Here is a 14,648-nt window from a genome sequence, read left to right on the forward strand (position 1 = left end):
TGATCTGCTCACCTCGGCTCCCCAAAGTGTTGAGATTACAGGCATGAGCTATTGCGCCCAGCCTTCCTGCTGTACAGTTCTTATCCTGGGATCTTCCTTCACTTTCATACTGAGTATTCTGTTTGCTTTTCCTTACAGTTTATTGGCTTGCTTGTATTGGCGGGACCACTTCTTCTAGTATCTTCTTGGAAAAAGTAAATGAGAATTAAATCTTTTGAGACCTCACTAGTTTGAGAATTTCTTATTCTATCATTGCATTTACTTGATAATTTGGTGAAGTATAGAATGCTGGGTTTGAAATAATTTTTCCTTAGTATTGTGAAAGCTGCTATTTTTTTTTTTTTTTTTTTTTTTTTTTTTGAGACGGAGTCTAGCTCTGTCGCCCAGGCTGGAGTGCAGTGGTGTGAACTCGGCTCACTGCAAGCTCCGCCTCCCAGGTTCATGCCATTCTCCTGCCTCAGCCTCCCGAGTAGCTGGGACTACAGGCGCCCGCCACCACGCCTGGCTAATTTTTTGTATTTTTAGTAGAAACAGGGTTTTACCATGTTAGCCATTTTTTCCTTGAAATATTTTAGTTTTTGAACTCTTTACTATTATTTGAGTATGATTTAGAGAGAAGAGAGAATACAGGTTTAAAGAAACTATATCTACTATGTCTTTAATTATTATAAGGCTATATGTTTTATATATATATATCACAATATTATATTCAGTCTCTGTAGAGACTCTCAAAAATTGCTAATGCCAACTATATTGCAAGTCTTCATGGCAGGGTATTGGGAAATGTTTTCAATTAGCAATAATTGTGCCTCGGATAAACCTCATTGGCTATGATACTGCCACTGTGCAAAGCTTATATGTAATACTTTAAATGTGGATTATGAGAGACTATAAGAAACATTTTCAGTTGCATGAAATAATCTGAACAAGAATCTTTGCCTCCTGTTGTCTGAGATTTTTCATGTAAATATGCATTTTATAGCTGGAAGACTGCATAGCTTTATCATGTAGATTCATTGTTTAGCATATTTGGCATTAAAAAACACAAAAGAAAAACGTTAAAAGTTACATTCATACTCCCACCATTTAAAAAGAATAATTTATTATACAAAGTAAAAAGTAAAATTACAATTCCCACTTCCAGGAAGATAGAGTAGATATACTTTTCCCTGTTCTTCCCACTAAGAACAACTAAAAACCCTGAACACTGTATACAAAACAAACATAAGAGAAGACTCTGAAGCTGGGAGAGAGGAAAGCAGATTGGCTAGGGACCTAGGAACCTGAGGATCAACATGCTGGTGAGTTTCCCGGGGTTTTCTTTTTGGCTTAGATATTCCAGCCCTGGAGCTTAAAAACCTGACTACCCAGAAACACTAACTGGCATCAACAAAACAAACAACAACCCCAACAAAAGCCTGCTCTCTCCAGTCAAAGAAGTAGGAAAGAGGCAACCTACAAAAACAGAAATCTTTTAGACAATATTTACCCTACTATAACCAAACACCACAGAAAACCTGTGGCCCCACCCTCACCTATGCTAGCGAAGGCCACGTGGCAGAGCCCAGCCTTCCCACCTCAAGAGGCTGTCACATTTATTCCTGCGGTAGGTAACAAGGCAGGCCCCCTGCTCTGTCACTGAAGACCACGTGGAGAATCTGGACATCAACCTCCATCAGGCAGCAAAGGGGCTACCTACCCCTTCCCACTGGGTTGGTGTCAAAGCAGGCCTGTTGGAGTCATTGCTTTCACCGTCACCTAGTAGTAATGAGATCACCCCACCATGGAGAGCTGGAACTCCCACTGCTGCCACACTCTTGAAAGTACAACTTATCAAAATGTATAGGACACAGCTAAAGAAGTGCTGGGGGAGAAATTTATAGCACGAAATGCTTACATTAGAAAAGATAAAAAGTTTCAAATTAGTGACCTACGTTCCCACTTCAAGAGCCTGGGGAAAAAAAAAAAAAAAAAAAAAGAGCAAAATAAACCCAAAGCAAGCAGAAGGAAGGAAATAATAAAGAGCAGAAATCTGTGAAATTGAAAACAGAAAGCAATAGAGAAAATCAATGAAAGAAATAGCTTTTTTTTTTTAAAGGTCAATAAATTCGACAAACCTTTAGTAGACTAATAAAAAGAGAAGACACAAATTACCAATATCAGGAATAAAATGGGGGATATCACTATGGATTCTGCACCTGTCGAAAGGATGAGGAAATACTATAAACACGTTTCACACGTACGTTTGAAAACTTAAGAAAAATAGAACAATTCCTCCAAAAACACAAACTACCATCACTCACCCCAAATAAAATAGATAATTTGAATATCTCTGACATTTTCAAGAAAATCAGACTCATAATTTTAAAACTCCCAACAAAGAAATGTCCAGGCCCTGACGATTTCAGTGGAAATTTCTATGAAATATTTAAAGAAGAATTAACCCCAATTCTACATAATCTGTCCTAAAAAATAGAAGAAGAGGGGATGTCTACAAATTCGTTTTATAAAACTGCTAATATCCTGATACCAAAACCAGATAATGACAATGCACAACACGAAACTGAAAACCGTGGACCAATCAATGTCCCTTATGAATATAGATGCAAAAATCCTTAACAAAATATTAGCTAATAGAATTTAGCAATATATTAAAAGAGTTATACACCATGACCAGCAATATTTATTCCAGGGATGCTAGGCTAGTTCAATATTTAAAAATCAATCAATGTAATCTATCATGTTAACAGGCTAAAAAGAGACATTATTATATCAATTATCGTAGAAGAAGCATTTATCAAAATTTGACACATTCATGATAAAAACTCTCGGAAAAATAGGTATAGAGAGAAACTTCTCAACTTTATAAGGAATATGTATATAAAACCCATAGCTAACATTATGCTTAATGGGTAAAAAACTAAATGCTTTCCTTTCATGGTGGGGAAAAAGGCAAGTACGTCCAACCTTATCACTTTTATTCAACATAGAGCAATAAGGTATGAAAATGAAAAGGAAATAAGTACATAAACTGGAAAGAAAGAAATAAAATTATCCCTATTTGCAAATGATATGATTGTCCACATATAAAGTCCTAAGGAATCTACAAAAACAATCTCCTAGAACTAATAAGTGAGTTGAGCAAGGTCACAGGATGTTAAATAAACATAAAAAAAATCAATTATATTTCTATACCAGCAGTGAATTCCTAGACACTGAAATTCAAAATACATTACCACTTTCAGTGACTAAAAAAAAAAAAAAAAAATGAAATACTTAGGTGTGAATTTAAGAAAACATGTACAGGCCTTGTATGCTGGAGACTACACAGTGCTGATGAGAGCAACTGAAGAAGATATACATAAATGGAGAGACATACCATGATCATGGATTGGAAGATTCAATATAGAGAATATACCAATTCTTTCCAATATTTTTCTTTTCTTTCTTTTTTATTTATTTAAATTTTATATAAACATTCTAAATAGAGATGGGGTCTTGCTATGTTGACCAGGCTGGTCTTGAACTCTTGGCCTCAAGTGATTATCCCATCTCAGCCTCCCAAAGTGTTGGGACTACAGGTGTGAGCCACTATGCCCAGCCAGTTCTCTCCAAATCGATATGCAGGTCAATCTCTTCATAAAAAAAAGATTTTTTTTTTTTTTTTTGAGACAGAGTCTTGCTTTGTCACCCAGGCTGGAGTGTAGTGACACAATCTCAGCTCACTGCAACCTCCACCTCCTGGTTTCAAGCGCTTCTCCTGCCTCAGCCTCCGGAGTAGCTGGGATTACAGGCATGTGCCATCATGCCTGGTTAATTTTTGTGTTTTTAGTAGAGAAGAGGTTTTGCCATGTGGCCAGGCTGGTCTCGAACTACTGGCCTCAAGGGATCCACCCCCTCAGCCTCCTAAAGTTCTGGGATTACAGGTATGAGCCACCATCCCCAGCTGCAGGTCAGTCTCTGTAAGAATTCCTAGAAGGTTTTTTGCATATATGTATAAGATTATTTCAAAATTTTTATGAAGAGGCAAATACATAAGAATGGATTAAAACAAATTTGAAAAGGAGGAATTAGTCTGCTTAATTTCAAGACTGATTTTATAGCTACAGTAATCAAGAATGTGTGGTGTTGTTGAAGGGAGAAACAGACGGACCTGAGGAACAGAATAGAAAACCCAGAAATTGCCCCTTACAAATATACCCAACTGACTTGATAAAGGTGCAAAATCAATTCAATAAAGAAAAAATAGTCTTTTTAACAACAGGTGCTGAAGCAATTGGACATCTATGGGGGGAAAAAACCACGAAATGAAAGAATAAAAAGAAAAAAATACATTTGCCCTAAGTCTTGGAGGACTTGGAGGGAATCTTGCTCTGCTGCCCAGGCTGGAGAGCAGTGGTGTGATCTCTGCTCACTGCAAGCTCTGCCTCTGGAGTTCACGCCATTCTCCTGTCTCAGCCTCCCAAGTAGCTGGAACTACAAGCTCCTGCCACTACATTCGGCTAAATTTCTTTTGTGTGTGTGTTTTTGGTAGAGACGGGGTTTCACAGTGTTAGCCAGGATGGTCTTGATCTCCTGACCTCCTGATCCACCCGCCTTGGCCTCTCAAAGTCCTGGGGTTACAGGCGTGAACCACCGCGCCTGGCTGACCTAAGTCTTACCTTATACAAAAAGGATCATGGAATTAAATGTAAAATGTAAAGCTGTAACACTTTTAGAAAGAAAAGTATAGGAGGAAATATTTGGGATCTAGAGCCTAGGCAAATAGTTCTTAGACTTGACACCAAAAACATGATCCATAAAAAGAAAAATTGATAAATTAGATCACATCAAAATTAAACAGTTTTGTTCTGCAAAAGATTCTAATAAGAGGATAAGATGGAAAGTTTCAGAGTGTGAGAAATATTTGCAAGTTAAATGCAAATTAAAACTACAATGTGATACCATTACATAATTATCAGAATGGCTAGAATTAAAATAGACAACACCAAATGCTGGAGAAAATACAGAGTAAATGGATCATTCATATATTTCTATTTTGAATGTAAAATAGTGTGGTTACTCTGGAAACCTGTATAGGAGTTTCTTAAAAATTAAATATATAACTATCATACAACCCTGTCATTGCTTATGTTTAGCCATTTCTTACGAACAAGGCTTATGTTCACACAAAAACCTACACATGAATGTTTATAGTAGTTTGATTTGTAACAGCAAAAACTGGAAGCAACTCTCAGGTCACGCTTTCACAGGTGATTAGTTAAACATACTGTGATATATCCATACCCTGGAATACTACTCAGCAATCAAAAGCAATGAACTATTGACACATGCAACACCCTGGATGAATCTCCAGAGAATTATGTGAATGAAAAAAAGGAAATTTCAAAAGGTTACATATTGTATGGTTCCATTTATATAACATTCTTGAAATGACAAATTACAGTTGACCCTTGAGCAACACAGATTTGAACCACACAGGTCCACTTACTTTTTAATTTCACTTAATTTTTTTTTTTTTGTTTTTGAAAGGAAAGGTCTCATATATTTATTACTGAATCCAACCTGTGTATGTACACATGCAGCACATACACAGAGAAAAAAAATATTCCCAATAAAACATGTACAACTGTCCAGATAGTGGTGACATTTTCAGGTTGATATGGTAAGGTGGTCATGACCTTGACACTATCTCACGTGCAATTCCTTATAGACCCAGACTGGTTCTTCTCCAATGTCTCCTTTTGGTGTTGTACCTGATTTTATTACCAGTTTTCATCCAAATCCACTGGGCAATGGGATGATTTTGCTTTTGTTTCTTGGCCAGGAAATGCTTAATCCTGAAAGTCTTGTGAGAAGGCATGGTAATAAGTGGAGTCAAGCACACGCCATCATGGCAGAGAAAAAAGAGAGCAAATTTTTAAAATTTTTATTTTTATTGCAATAGCTTTTTGGGTACAAGTGGTTTTTGGTTACATAGGTAAGTTCTTAGTGGTGATTTCTGAGATTTTGGTGCACCCACTTTTTAAAAAATTACACTTTTTATTTGGAGTTAAATGTTGATTCACATCCAGTTGTAAAAAATAATACATAGAGATCCCATGTACCCTTAACCAGGTTTCTCCACTAGTAGCGTCTTACAAAATTTTAGCACAAAATCACGAGTGTGTTGACATTGATATACAAGAACATTTCCATGACCACAAAGATTCCTCATACTGGCCTTTTACAGCCACATCCACTTCTCACCATCTCCTAACAATTACTAATCTTTTCTGTTTCTATGCGGATGACCCTTGAATAATGCAAGGGTTAGGAGACAGATGAAAAACCCATATAACTTCTGACTACCCCGAAACTTAACCACTAATTGCCTACTATTGACAGGAAGCCTTACCAATAACATGAACAGTCAATTAACACATAAATAGACTATATCCACACATATTTTATGCATTAGATAATATGCAGTAATAATATGCCCAAGACAGCTTTGTAGGTCAGTGCACCTGGTACTTTTCTCTCTCTCTCTCTCTCTCTCTCTCTCTCTCTCTTTTTTAATGACTACAGAGTGGTCTATTGCAGAAATATATAATTTGTTTTCCCTATTGATGGGCTTCCACGTTTGTTATGAGTTGAATTGTGTCCTTCACAAAAAGCTATGTTGAAGTCATAATCCCCTCTACCAAGGAGCATGACCTTTTTTGGAAACAGAAACTTTATAAAGTGATCAAGTCAAAATAAGATCATTAGGATGGGCCCTAATCCAATACGACTAATGACCTGTAAGGACACAGAGGCAGACATGCACACAGGGAAGACTATGAAGACAAGGGATTGGAGTGATGCATCTACAAGCCAAGGAACACAAAGATTGATTGCTGGCAACCACAGAAGCTAGGAAGAGGCAAGAAATGATTCTCCTTCAGTTTTCAGAGGAAACATGGCCCTGCAGATACCTTGATTTTGGACATCTAGCTTCCAGAACTCTGAGACCATACATTTCTGGGGCTTAAAGTCACCCAGTTTGTGGTACTTTGTTACAGAAGCATCTCCAGGAACTGAATACAATGATGTTTTTACTCTTATGAACTACTGCAATGAAAAATTCTTATACACATAGCTTTACATGCTCATATTATTTCTGTAGGATGGGTGCAAGTTTTATAAATCATACTGTATATATATGATACATGTTAGTATACATATGATACATTATATACTCCCGACTTACCCTGTGAGCATTATTTTAATGTATGAGACCCGGAGAAATTTTATCTGTTATGGGGATTAGGGCTGGAGTTGCAGGTTCCATTGAAAGCCACTTCCCCATATGGTAGACATTGTACTGCCTAGCTAGACATTGTAATCTCAGTTATGTGTAAATAGGTATTATTGCTTACTAGTTAACACTGACTTAATCTTAGAGAATAGTCATATTTTTGTACTACCCATCTTTGGATTCAATAGCGTGACCAAAAAAGATTTAACGAATACTTCAGAGCCAGCCTTAGGTCTAATTTCAGTCAAAAGTTGGGTTGATCTTCTCCGCTCTTAGCCTGACTTTTCTAGGCTCTTTCTCTAGGCCCTTCATCAATCTCCCTTCACTCCTTTTTCCTCTTTCCTCATAAATTTGCCAAACTTACTTTCTGAAAAAAAAAAAAAAACTATAGGGACAATCATTTATAGAACTTTACATATTTAGCCAAATATGCATTTTCTTTTACAAAATTGGCTTTATAAGCCTGGAATTTTATGCATTAATGAGCAGACTAGGAGAGTGTGTAGAAAAATGAAGGACCAATCCTAATGCACTAAAAAATCAGACTGCAGGCTGGCATGGTGCGCAGATTGTAATCCCAGCACTTTGGGAGTCCGAGGCAGGCAGATCACTTGAGGCCAGGAGTTCAAGTCCAGCGTGGCCAACATGGCAAAACCGTGTCTCTACCAAATATACAAAAATTAGCCAGGCATTGTGGCGCACGCCTGCAATCCCAGCTACTTGTATGGCTGAGACATAGAGAATAGCATGAATCCAGGAGGCAGGGGTTGCAGTGAGCCAAGAGTGCTCCACTGCATTCCAGCCTGGGTGACAGAGTGAGACTCTGTCTCAAGAAGAAAAAAGAAAAAGAAAAAGAAAAAACAAATCATCAGACTGGATAGGCACCCTGGCTCATGCCTGTAATCCCAGCACTTTGGGAGGCCAAGGCAGGCGGATCACGAGGTCAGGAATTCGAGACTAGTCTGGCCAAAATAGTGAAACCCTGTCTCTACTAAAAATACAAAAAATTAGCCGAGTGTGGTGGCGGGTGCCTGTAATCCCAGCTACTCGGGAGGCTGAGGCAGGAGAATGGCTTGAACCCGGGAGGCGGAGATTGAAGTGAGCCAAGATCACGCCACTGCACTCCAGCCTGGGCAACAGAGTGAGACTCCGTCTCAAAAAAAAAAAAAAAAAAAAAAAAAAATCATCCGACTGCAGAGAATCCCTTGACCTATATGGGCCTGGTTAGCATGTGTTTCCTACCTTCCTTCTATTTCTAAACCTTTAGGCTGTTAGACTGTGCATATACATGATGTATTTAGGGTGATAGTCCAATCTTCAGCCACCTGTGAACTCTTCCCTTTCCATGTCCAGCAAAAATATCAGGAAAGGGGAAGAAACATGGAGTTTCAACAAGTAGACAAGTGATGGAGCAACTCGCCTATTTCTTGGCTCAGTTAAGTCTTTATTCTCCTGCTGCCCCTTGAAATGCAGTAGGCAACATATGTAGTCTGTGAATGGAAAAAAATTCTTGAAGAATAAGCTCTGAAACAATGTTGAAATTCAAACTCATCTTCAAAGAAGGCCTCACGTCCTCCCCTTCTTGCCCTCTCAGCACAACTCCTCTCTTCCGGGTGTTTCTCACTTGCTTTTCTCTCCTTGTCCTGAGGTTTCTTCTTTTGCTGCTGACAATGTAAACTACTGATTTAGTAAGGGCTGGGTTGAACTTTGGAATAAAGCTCAAGCACAGCTTTCTCTTCCTCTCCATCATTTTTTCCTTTAAGTTGGAACCTATGATATTTTTAAACATTAGCTAAATATCTATATTTTACAACAAACATTTTGAAAACAAGAGTCTCATTTATTTTTATTAAAGAACTGAAGTACCTGGAGTTTCTAGAACTTTAGCCACTCACGGTTCTTTTAAATATTGTTAAGAAGAAAAATACTAAGAAGAAAAATGATTCATGGACTGTTTTGAATAGGAGGATAGCTGTGGTCGTTATTTTTTTCTTTCCTCCTGCACACACCTCAGGAAGGAAAATACAAAAACACCCTTTAGACTACTCTCTTGAGAAGTGCTCCTTAAGCTCAGAATAACCCCAAACAAGCAAAACCTTTATGTTGAGCAGAGAGTGGGTGTGGAGAAAGAATGTTGGAAAAGACATGGAACAGTGAGCTCTTCTTAGAAAGACATGTTGTTTTCACTGTCTCTAAATGCTGTTTACCAAGGAAAAGGATGGTAGAAAATGTACCCATTATACGAGTTGTTTGAATCTCTAAATTTGACTTCAGTTTCTAAGCTGAACAACCTGTGTAAATAAAACTAAAATTACTTCAGGCTTCTGTATTCAACATTCCCCGCCACTGCCTTTTTTTTGGCCCGTGGTTGGCACTCCAGTTTGGGTCAAGCTTGTTAGTAAAACACCAGGTGTGCAGACAGGAAAGACTTTCTGAATGGGCCCCTAATTTCATCACCTCTCAACCCCTAAGTGGAAATCACTTGTCATTTGGGGAAGTAAAATATTTTTGATATTTGGTCTTCTTTTTCAAAGATGACAGTCCCGTGGAATATTAGACTGTGTTCACCTTGATGACTCCGTATATCCAAATGTCTATTATAAATATTCTAACTTGCTGCCTTGTCATTATTTTAGATTCAACCTATCTGAAATCAGATTTATCATTCCTCTTTCCCTGGTCATTCACCAAATTTATTTATTTATTGGGGGAAAAATTGCATGTGTTATTTGTACCAGGGACAGGGCTAGGTGCCAGGCCTAGAGGCGAATGGGGCAGATATCGTCCCAGCCCTTATGGAGCTTACATTCTAACCAGTGGGATCAGATATTAAACCTTCATTACCTTAATGATCATATACTTACAATTGAGAGAAATGTGATAGAAGAGATGTACACAGGCAATGAATGTGTTTGCATGTGGGAGTGTGACCTAACCTGGAGATACATGAAAATTGCATTGAAGAAGTCGTGGCTGAGCTGTACCCTAAAACGGCTAGGTATTTTCTGACGGAGGGACTGTGGAGTGTGTTCAGGGAAACAGCTTGTGAAAAGGAACCGAATTGTGAAGAAACATGACATGTGAAAGAAATTGGAAAAGGCTGGGGTGGCTGGAATAGAGAATGAGGAGAGAGTGACAATATTTAGTTGGGGATGTAGGCAAGGCTTAGAGCATAAAGGACTCTGAGCCATCTGAGAGAGTTTGAATATTATCCTAAAAGCAATAGAAAGTCATTTAATGATTTGAAGCAGGAGAATGATGTACCATCAAATTTAACTGAAAAAGGATGAAATAAAATAATTCTGGTTTCTGTGAGCAGAATGGAAACAGACTCTAGTAGTTACAATTTTTGTTCATCTAGCCACTTTCCCTTTCTCCCCAGTGCTGGTGACAGAACCCCTCTGCTATGGGGAGCCCTTGCCATAGGATTTGGGTGGAATTTACTCTCCCTCATTGCCCAGCACAGGAATGAGGATATAATCCAGTTCTAACCAACCACAGTTCCCTATTCTCCTGGCCTTAGTGTTTGGTTCAGGATTGGGCACATGACCCGGGTTAGACTAACCAATGCCCTCTCTAACTTTTGCTCAAACTCTAAGTGAAGAGGTAATCCTTGTTCCTCTGGATTGCTACCTGTAAGGACCAGGTCAGATCAGCAAGGAAAAGATCAACAATTTTTTACATCATTTGCAGAGAGCCATCTGAGAATAAAACCAACATGGGGGAAGTACAATTAAGAGTTAAAGAGAAAAACAGGCAAGGCTCAGTGGCTCACCCTGTAATCCCAGCACTTTGGGAGGTTGAGGCAGCAGATCAATTGAGTCCAGGAGTTTGAGACCAGCCTGGGTGACATGGCGAAACCCCGTCTCTACCCCCCCCCCCAAAAAAAAAAATTAGCCAGGGTGGTGATGCATGCCTGTAGTCTCAGCTACTTGGGAGTCTGAGGTGGGAGGATTGTTTGAGCCCAGGAGGCAGAGGTTGCAGTGAGCTGAGAATATATCCCTGCACTCCTGTCTCTAAAATGAAATAAAGAGAAAAATTGAGTTCTGAATAAATTAGGCAAATCCATAGATCTAGTCATGACTAGTTCACTTCTTCTTGGTTATATAAATATATTTCCTTATTTTAAAAACATTAGTGTGAAAAGAATTTCTGTCATTTGCAACCAAACATCCAGATCAGTGCTGGGGATAAGAATAGATGCAGGGGGAATAGTTTGGTAGGTTATTAGAATGGCACAGGTGAGAGATGATGGCTTGAACTCGTGTGGTTATGATGGAAATGAAGAGAAGCCAACACATTTGAAGTCTATTTAGGAGATACACATCAGCAGGCCTGATTAGATTTGGGAGTGAAGAGGAATGAGAGTAATGGTGTCAAAAACATCTGCTAGTTTTCTGGGTTGCATATCTAAGGATGCCATTCACTGAGACAGAAAACACCCAAGAAAGAGTAGTTTTGGGGGTGGTGATGAAAGGAAATTTTTTTTCCTTTTTTTTTTTTTGAGATGGAGTCTCGCTCTGCCGCCCAGGCTGGAGTGCAATGGCATGATCTTGGCTCACTGCAACCTCCGCCTCCCGGGTTCAAGCGATTCTCCCTCCCTTAGCCTCCTGCATAGCTGGGATTATAGGTGCCCACCATCACGCCCAGCTAATTTTTATATTTTTAGTAGAGATGGGGTTTTGCCATGTTGGCCAGGCTGGTCTCGAACTCCTGACCTCAGGTGATCTGCCTGTCTTGGCCTCCCAAAGTGCTGGGATTACAGGTGTGGGCCAACACGCCTGGCTGAAAGGAGATCTTTAGTTCAGTTGTGACCATAATGAGTTTGGGATTAGTGAGAGACACATGTCCATTAACGGCAGTATCATTCTACTAACCACATAGAATTAAAACCATTATATTCTTTAACTTAACCTCTCTCTATCATCCCTGCAAACCCAGAAAAATCTTAAGGTCTATATTTTTAAAAATTCAACTTCATTGAAGCATAATTTAGAAAACTAAAATGCATACACTTTGTATGTACAGTACAATGAGTTGTAAATATGCCCATACCCGGGTAACCATCTACACAATCCAGATATAGAACAGATCCATCATCCGAGAAGTTCCTCTGTGCTTCTTCCCAATCTATCCGCTGCTCCCACAACGCCTGGTCCGAGCAAACACAAATCTTCCTTTTATCACTGTAGATTGATTTTGCTTTTGCTAGTCTTTTGTATAGATAGAACTATAGAGTATGTACTTTTGTGTGTGTCTGGATTCTTTAGTTCAGTGTAATGTTTTTGAGATTGACCCATTTTATTGCAGAGTTATTCCATTGTATGGATATACCATAATTTGTTAGTTCACTCTACTGTTAATGGATTTTTAAGCTATTTCTAATTTTTGGCTTTTGGGAACAAAGCTGCAATGAACTTCTCACCTGCAAGTAAGTCTTTGCGTGGACGTATGTTTTTCTTTTTCTTGAGTAAATTCTTAGAAGTTGGATTTCTGAGTCACATGGTAAGAGTGGGTTTGCTTAACTTTATGGGAAATTGCCAGATTATTTTCCAAAGTGGCTGTACCTCCAGCAATGTGTGAGAGGGCCAAGTTGCTTCCACATTCTTGTCAATACTTGGTCTTGTTATTTTTTAAAATTTTAGCCATCGTAGTGCAAGTATAGTGATATCGCATTGTGGCTTAATTTGCATTTTCCTGATAACTAATGACGCTGAGCATTTTGCAAGGTGCTTATTTGCTATTTGTATGTATTATTTGGAGAAGTGTCTGTTCAAATCCTTTGTTCATTTTTTCCTTTTTAGTTGACACATAATAATTGTACATATTTATGAGATGCAGAGTGATATTTCCATATATGTACGCAATATATAAGAATCAAATCAGGATAATTAGCATATCTATCACCTTAAGCATTTATCATTTCTTTGTGTTGTGAACATTCAAAATACTCTCTTCTAACTTTTTGAAATTATACACGAAATCGTTTTAAACTATATTTACTCTACAGTGCTGCAGAACATTGGGACTTACTTCTCCCATCTGGCTGTAACTTTGCATCCATTAATCAACCTCTTCCTGTCTTTCCCTTCCCACTATCCTTCCCAGCTGCTAATGTCCACTTCTATGAGCTCAATTTTTTTTTTTTAGCTCTTACATGTGACTGAGAATATGTGGTATTTATCTTTCTGTGACTGACTTATTTCACTTATTTTGTTAATTTTTTATAATACCTTTTCATTTTGAAATAATTATAGGTTCACAGTAAATTACAAAAATAGTACAGAGTGCCACAAACCTGTCACCTCGCTTCCCAATGGTGACATGTTAAATAGTTGTAGTACAGTATCAAAATCAGCAAATTTATATCAGTATTACTATCAACAAAGTTTATTCAGTTTCACCTTTGATTAAATCTACATTCATTTGTATGTGTGTTACATATTTCCATGTGATTTTATCTCATGTACAAATTTGTGTAATCACATCAAGACCAGAGCTGTTCTATCATCACAAAAGAACTCCTTCATTACTTTGTATTCACATATCTCACTCTATCCTTTTTCCTGTCCTCTAGCAAACTCTAATCTCTATCTCTAGAGTTTTGTCCTGTTGTGAATTGTATATATTAATAAACAGAATCATATAGTATGTAACCTTTTGAGACTGCCTTTTTCACTCAGCATAATTCCCTTGAGATTTACTCAAGTTGTGTCTACGAATAATCTATTCCTTTTTATTTCTGTGTAGTATTGTACAGTATGACAGATGTATCACAGTTTTCACATTCACTCATTAAAAGATATTTGAGTTGTTCCTACTTTTTGACTATTAATAAAGCTGCTATGAACATTCATATACAGGTTGCTATGTGAACATAGGTTTTTATTTCTTTTGCATAAATGCCCAACAATATTGGGTTATTTATTTTTTCATTATTGACTTATAAGGGTTTTAAGAATATATTCTGAATAAACTCCCTAATGAAATATTAATTTGAAAGTATTTTCTTTAATTCTGCAGGTTTAAAAAACTTTCTTGATGGTATCATTTGCAGGACAAAAGTGTTTAGTTTTGATGAGGTTCAAATTATCTATTTTTTCTTTGGTTGTTTGTACTTTGGGTATAATACCTAAGAAACCATTGCCTAATCCAAGGTCACAAACATGGTTTACACTTACATTTTCTTCTAGGAGTTTTAGTTTTAGGATAAAGTGCTAAACTAATTGTTTAGGTGTTTTATCCATTTTCAGTGAATTTTTGATATAATGCAGAACAAGAGTCAAACTTCATTCTTCTAACTGTGAATATCTAGTTGTCCCAGATCATTTGTTGAGAAGACTATAATTTCCCCATTGAATTGTCT

The 14,648-nt window shown here is 37.8% G+C and overlaps 1 protein-coding gene and 1 non-coding gene across 2 annotated transcripts in view; both read right to left on the bottom strand.

Annotated features, from left to right (window-relative positions):
- Positions 1-713: 713 nt before the first annotated feature.
- LOC115900245 lies at positions 714-854 on the bottom strand. The gene has a single exon (XR_004059902.1). It is a non-coding gene; the product is annotated as a U4 spliceosomal RNA (small nuclear RNA).
- Positions 855-5,724: 4,870 nt separating this feature from the next.
- The window catches only part of LMNTD1 (lamin tail domain containing 1), a 136,589-nt gene continuing 127,665 nt past the window's right edge, over positions 5,725-14,648 (bottom strand). The window contains 1 exon segment of the mRNA XM_030939377.1: positions 5,725-5,848. The gene's annotated coding sequence lies outside the window, so the exon portion shown is untranslated.

Source organism: Rhinopithecus roxellana, chromosome 10 (assembly GCF_007565055.1).
Source record: "Rhinopithecus roxellana isolate Shanxi Qingling chromosome 10, ASM756505v1, whole genome shotgun sequence".
NCBI lineage: Eukaryota > Metazoa > Chordata > Mammalia > Primates > Cercopithecidae > Rhinopithecus > Rhinopithecus roxellana.